We start from the raw sequence: 6,859 nt of genomic DNA, 5'->3' as shown, positions 1-6,859 counted from the left end.
GGCCCCACATCCATTAGCAGTTGGAGCAGAGTGGATGCGTTCTTGGGGTGCATTCCCTGGCTTACCCATATCCAAAAGGAATTATGCTTTTGCATGCTGGGATTGATGTGTGAGAATTCCTTACTGTGTCTCAGTGGGAAGGGCCGGTGGTGGAGCTGAGCTGAGAGCTAAGGCTTGGGTGACCCTGAGGGGCTGAGCAGAGCCAGGTCTCCTTCCTGAGCCAGGAGTGCCAGGTGAAGGCAGCACCTGTGCTGGAATGGGGCCTGGATGGTACATTCTCCCCAAACAGCATCTGCCAGTGCTGCCATCCAGCACAGGCGGACTCTTTGTCTGACCCATGGTGTAATTCCTGTGTTCTTATGTTCCACAATATGACCCAAACTAAGAAGACATTTGAAACTCCCTTGTAAAGGGGAAATTCCTGATCTAAAGTAAAGCATTATTGCACCCTGTGGTTCCCACTGGGAGGACAGGGAAGGTGATGCTCTGGTTCCCAGCCCTGCCCATCTCACAGTTCACCTCACAGCAGCCAACAGTTCCAATCGCAACTAAAGAGCGTGGGGTTTTCTCTTGTCTTTTGCTCCCTCTGCCATCCCAGCCAGGAATCTTCCCAATGTACATCAAATTCTTGATGCCTCCAGAGGCTCAGCTAGCAAAGCCTGAGTACGTGCGGGCAGCAGTTTCCCAAAGGCCAGAGAAGCCCAGGTTGGGGTCGTTTTTCCTTGGGGATGGCAGAAGGCATCCCCTCGGCCTGAAGAGCACTTCCGAGTGCATTCCAACAGTGAAGGTGGACTGGACACCTCGCCGCAGCCCTGGTGAGCGTCAAGCCCACCTCACCGCGGTTCTGCCCGGTTGTGAGCAGATGCTCACCAAACAAAAAAACCCCACAAAACCAAACCAAGTTCATTTTCCCCTCACAAAACGCGCATTTCCCGCCCCCGCACGCCCGAGACGTCAATGCGCACCAGGCACTGCCGCGCCCCGGCCGTGCCACACACGGGGCCCTGCAGCACCCTGGCGACTGCCCCGCTGCTCCCCTCTGGTGTCGGGGATCCGCCAGCCGGTTGTCAGCGGGGCTGGGAACGGCCGGGCCGGGAAGGGCAGGAGTGTTCCCGTTGCCTCCCGCCGCCTCTCACTTCCTAGTTCCTCTCGGCGACCGCTCCACCTCCTCGCCGAGCCAGCGTAAGGGACGGCGGGAGAGGGAGGGAGGGAGGGAAGGAGGAAGGGGCGGGCTGGGCTGGGCTGGGGAGGGTTGAAGGGAGGGAGGAGAGCGGGCGGTTCCGCTGCCGCCGCCGGGCGCGGGCTCCCCGGTGCGGCGGGGCGGATGGGGCGCGGCGCTGCGTGGCGGCGTGCGCGCGCGGCGTGGGGGCGGTGGGGTACGCGCCGGACCCGCGGCGGCCTGTGGGGTAGGTGGTGTGACCGGCGTGGGAGGGGGGGTGGGAGGAGGCGGGCAGGTGCGGGCTGGATGAGAGAGAGGGGCGGGAGCGGGCCGCTGGCGCCCGCCTGATGGGAGCAGCGCGGCCATCCCGCCGCCGAGGCTGAGGCGGGGGCCCGCACCCGCCGCCTGCGGCGTGTGTGACCTACCGAGCGCCCGCCGGTCCTGGTCCTGCGACTGGTGTCCGGTCATCGCGGAGCCCCGTGGCTGCGAGGCGGCGCGACGGGCCGAGGAGCGCTCGATGCCCTGCTTCCCTCCGACGGGGCCCCGGGGCAGGGTCTGGGCGTGCGGGGCGGCGGGTCGCGTCCCGCAGCGGCGGCTTTTGGGTCTGTCGGCGCCGGTGGGAAAAGGGGAGGTGGGCTCCTCACCGCCTTCTAATCCCACCGGCGTCCAGCGCTAGGCTTTAAATACTGCCGGGCTAAATATGTTAAATAACAGCGGGCTAAATACGTGATTCAGGTCTGCCCCGGGAGCCGTTCAGAGAGCGGAACATCCCCTCGGCAGGGAATTTGAACTCGGAGCCTCCAGCAATTTCGTCGGGGTCCTCTATGGTCTGTTGCCGAGTGGCAGTGAAGAAAGGGGGTCCTGTAATCTCTTAATGAATTTCAGAGACGAGACGAGGTCCTGTAATCTCTTAATGAGTTTCAGTGATGAAACACCCCCGTCGGCGAGCGGCTGGACGGTGGAGCCGACCCTCTTAGAGCTTCAGAGGTTGTCTTGGTCACCTGGCGTGTGACTGCGGCTGTCCCATGGGACCGCAGAACTGTTGCGACTCAAGCATCGGGAGTAGTCTGTGTTGAAACCATGGCGCTGTGCTGGGTGTAGTTGAAATGGACGGTGAGTTACAATCTTGATAGGAAGTATTCTTGGACTGTTTTCTGAACAACAGCTTCTGAGTGTTACTGGAGTACTTCTGAAAAGTGATTTTTGGGAAGAAGCACTCGCGATGGCTCGTTAGGAAGCAGTCTTCAAGAAAACAGGCACAAGGGAGGAGGAGGAGGAGGAGGAGGCGGCGGCAGCAGCAGTCTGGTCTCTTGTGTGCTGTCCTGCTGCCTGTGACCAGTAAGCGATGCGAGGTGAACACCAGAGCTGGTTTAGTTTTCTATCCTTTGGTCCTGATTTGAAGAGAGAAACTGATTTTTTTTGTTGTTGTTGAGTGAGAAAGAGATTGTGTGTGGCAAAGGTGAACAATATCAGATCTGAAGGAATGGAGCCCAAATTTGGATGGTTGTTCTGATACAGTGGGATCACAGAGAAGGGGTTGGTGGGGTGCAGTGAGTGACTGCCTCCAGCGCCTGGTGGTGCAGATAGCAAGGATCTAGTGAGTAATGTGTTTTTCTTTGCTTAGTGAAAACAACGAGTAAGTCTTTTGTCATTATATCAGTCAGTCATTATAAGGGAGCGTTTCAGTGATTAGAGTCATTATAAGGGAAGCCACATGTTATTTCATACAGCTTTGAAAATGCAGCCCATGTGCAATAAAGATCCGGTCCTTCAAACACTTCTGTCAGTGTAGCTCTTTAGTGCTGTCTCACCAACGACAGTATGTGTCATACCAATGGGAGCTGCTTGTGGTAGCAAGTTGTGTTTGACTGAATGCTCACTGAGATTTAGAAGGTATGACCAGAATCTCCGTGTGGCTATAGGTTAAAAAGACAAATGTGAAGTCTACCTAGAAGTTAGAATATTTTTCTCCAACATATAGCACATTTCTGCTTCCTTTTTAGTTTTTATTTGAAGTGCTATACTTACAGACAAGGTCTGGATTTCTGTTTTAAATTGCTTGTTTGGTGGTGGACAAAAATGTCAAAGTGTAATTTAACACAGCTTTTGGGGAGCAGGTTGCAGGAAGATGAATGTTTAATTCTTCAGCAGATGCTGATCTGCTGGGCCCAATTAGTTATGTGTCTTTTCTGGGTAGTTTTTTTGTGTCAGCAAAGGGGAACCACTGACAGTATCCATGTAGCCTGGGCAATGTTAACTTTGGTGAATCTTTTTCTCACATCTGATATGAATTTGTTTTTCTTGGTTGGTGGGTTGCTGTACATCACAAACAGAACAGGAGCTAGCAGTGTTGCAGTCAATGCAGTTTAAACGCGTGTCTTGCATTATTTCAGGAAGACTTGCTCTTGCAGCCATGAAGCTTGCTCATATAGACATTCCCCTTATCTATAACATGATATCCTCCTGTAGCAGAGACTGCAGGGTAGGTAGTAGGCACCCACACTGGTGTCAGTATGAAAATGCCTTGGCTGTAGCTCTGCAGATGTTAATTGACTGAGGTTATCATTTACTGTCATCCCTCTGCAATGTAGACATGACCCTTTTCTTAGGGCAGTCTTCTGGAATACAGTTTTTCTGTCATCCTGAAAGAAAGCAGCAGGTAAAGTAAAGTACAACAAGACAGAAAAGCCTGTTGTCAGTTTTTATTTCCCTGTGCTTAGCTGGTAGAAGCGAATGAGATGTGAATGGTGGTACCTGGAGCATCAGATTTGATCTCTGCACGTAACTAACCTGAAACTTCAGGTAACATTAGAGAAAATGAAAAGTTAAAGCTTTCCTAATTAGAGCTGTGTATTTCCTGTGTTGTGCAGACAATAAGGGAAAAAGCCTGCAACTTGACTGGAACTGCAGTGCAGCAACTCTGCCAGTAGCACTTTACACATTGTCCTTCTGAGAGGGAATCCAAAAGAGCAAGACAGCTTGCCTCTGCAGGCTGCCAGTGCCAGAGGCCTCCACCTACAGCAGTACTTCCCAGCTAGTGAGATGCAGGGTGCAGCTGGATACTGGCTCTTATTCCACGGGAGTGCTGGCAGATTAACTCCTTTCTCCTGCTTCTGCTGGGTGTGCCCCAGGGTGGGCCAGGATGTCCTTGGGAGTGCTTCTGGAGACTGGAGAGTTTTATCTAGGTTTATAGCCCTGTATCTCTTCTCTGCACCAGGTTACAAGGTGACCATACAGAACTGGTGCTGTCATGGGAGAAGAATAGGACTGCAAGGAATTTGGGGAAGAAAAGAAAAAAAACAACCAAAAAAAAAAGCCAAAGCAGAGGACAGGGTGTTAAAGAAAGGAAATGAGAATGAAGACTACAGCAGCAGGGTTCATCTGGAAAAGTGTTGGGAATTGCTATTCCAGGAGCTGTAATATTAAGTAAAACAAGGACATAGCAAACTCGGTGTTAATACCCTTGGACAAGAGAGGAATGTTGAATGGGAGGAAATGCAAGGCTCTTGTTGATGCTTTTGCTGTTAGCTGGGTGTTGTTTTTTAAGTTCTGCTGCAAGTTTTGCAATAACACGGAACTGACAGGGGTGACCAACCTTAAACCTGGTACAGTGTGCAGGAATTGAAACAAATAGGCTCAAGTTCAAACAGTAAGGGTGAATAGAGGTAATGCAAAGTACTATGCTATTTAAAAACAAACAGAAGGACAGGGAAACATTTAACACTGCCTGGTGGGAGGGCAGTAGTACCTTACCACATCTGCAGAGATCAGAGGGATGTAGCAGGCAGTAAAGGGAGATAGGAATGTGATATACACCTTTGTTCTTTGCAGTGACTATCTGAATCACTAATGTCCAATATATCACAGAGCAGATAAGCAATATACTCTGTATTGTAGTTAACCTAGTCTCCTACTCTCAGTATTCTGAAGCATAACAAAATTAATATTTATTCACAGAATTTGTATTTTTTATGGAGACAGGGATCACTTGTGCTTGCTAATGAAACAGTGAGTAAACCAAAAAATATTTTGCTAGCCAGGAGGTCTGTTACTTTTAAAAAACTTGAACATACAGCAACTTTGAGCCTGGAGGCTATCTCTTAACCTTGCCAAGGTGGATCTTGACAAGCATCACTTTCACTTCCATCTTTTTCAGGGTAAAGGTGATAACTTTTTTTTTAGGACCCTGTTTCACTAATATGCAGTTTTAATTTATGCCTCGTGTTCTTCTATATTTGGTTTAGATTCCTGCTTAGGAGTAAAGTTTAAATTTAAAATATAATGCCTTACAGCCTTCATACCTGTATCTTCCGTACCCCTAAATGGTAGGGAAGAAGTACAGACTACAAGTGAGGGAATAAAATAGAGTCTGAGTGACTTGTTCATGCATGTGAAGGGAGGACTGTAGTAGAAGCAGGTGAGAGTCAAATCCCATGTTAGACCACCTGAGTGAAAATGTCTGTCCTATAGTTACAGTATTCTTTCTGCCTTGAAAGATAATATTCAGAATATTTTTTTTTTTAGCCTAGGATGCCAGCTTCTTACTGTTATTAAAACACTAAAGCTGAAACTGCTTCTCTGGAAAGCATGTTCCTTATGCCATGAAAGCAGTGCAGTTTAAAAATAGGTGCTAAAAATAGTACCAGATGTATAGACAAACATTGCCCCTAATTTTTGGTCTTTCCCTTTGAAAAAAAAAAAAAGTTGATACAGGGCAAAATGAGAATTTAAATTCCCTTACTCCAGTGATTTGCTGTTTTAAATTCAGAGTCTTGCATCAAAATTGCACAGCTGTATAGAAGACCTGGACAGCTTCTCCTGTTTTGTCTCTCATGAGGCTGCCTATTCAGGAAAGTGCAATGCTGTGGGAGAGCATAACACCCCCAGTTGTTTTCTGTTTCCCAGTGCAGTCCCTTCTGCAAGACTGCTCTTTCCTTCTGATGCTTACTCTAGATAGTGGCAATGCCACAAAACTGGTTTGTATTTATATATTGAGGATTAACGTTTCTCTTCTTACATGAGTAAAGTCGCTTGTGTGTATTTATCAGGAAATTGTAAGACTGAAGTGACAGACTGTCTCAGTTGCCCTTGCAGCTCTGATAACTGTAAGTTATTTTGCAATGGTTCATACTAAATGACAGTTTTATGGAACACCTTCCTCTCTGTGGCTTTTTGATCAAAAGCTTATTGCAGCCATTAGCCTTGTGATCAACCCAATCCTGACCTTAGTCTCTGTTGCTGCCCTTGTGACTTGTGTCCTGCTCCTAGACATTGCCCCAATTTTGTCACTCATCCCCAGTGGTTCAGTGTCTCTGTAGCTGGAACAGTGCCTTTGTCTCCTCTCCTTTGCTGAGGCTTGCAGCTGATAGGCTTTGCAGGTGGGAGCGCAGTCACTTCCCAGGTAACACAGACTCTTGGGTCAGTCTTTATTGCATTATGATTTATTTATACAATACATATCCATTAGTTAAGCAGAAATTATAAACGCATTAACCAGGAAGCTGTTACCACCTGTCCTAAGAGGTTGTGTACCACAAACAGTAGCGTAGGAGAAAACAATATTTTTAACAGGGGAATTGTGGCCTTAATTTCCTTGCGGTTCTTCTAGTGGAATTCCACTGTTGATATTGAAGCTGCTTCTTGTTTGCAGTGTTGTAAATGAGGAGAACTGAGGGGTTTGTGCCTTGTGTGGCTCTGTCT

At 48.7% G+C, this 6,859-nt stretch overlaps 1 protein-coding gene across 5 annotated transcripts in view; it reads left to right on the top strand.

The window, feature by feature from the left end:
* Positions 1-982: 982 nt before the first annotated feature.
* Positions 983-6,859, top strand: part of ZDHHC3 (zinc finger DHHC-type containing 3) — a 33,737-nt gene continuing 27,860 nt past the window's right edge. For 3 of the 5 annotated variants that reach the window (XM_030446483.1, XM_030446487.1, XM_030446486.1), the window contains exon 1: positions 1,352-1,406. The gene's annotated coding sequence lies outside the window, so the exon portion shown is untranslated. Of the gene's footprint in view, positions 1,183-1,351; positions 1,407-1,858; positions 2,273-6,859 lie in introns of those variants that run through there. The other 2 variants (XM_030446484.1, XM_030446485.1) reach the window with 2 other exon arrangements.

The sequence above is a fragment of the Calypte anna genome, chromosome 2, assembly GCF_003957555.1.
Source record: "Calypte anna isolate BGI_N300 chromosome 2, bCalAnn1_v1.p, whole genome shotgun sequence".
NCBI classification, from domain to species: domain Eukaryota; kingdom Metazoa; phylum Chordata; class Aves; order Apodiformes; family Trochilidae; genus Calypte; species Calypte anna.
Note: the sequence above shows the minus strand (reverse complement) of the source record. Positions and strands in the feature narration are given on the sequence as shown.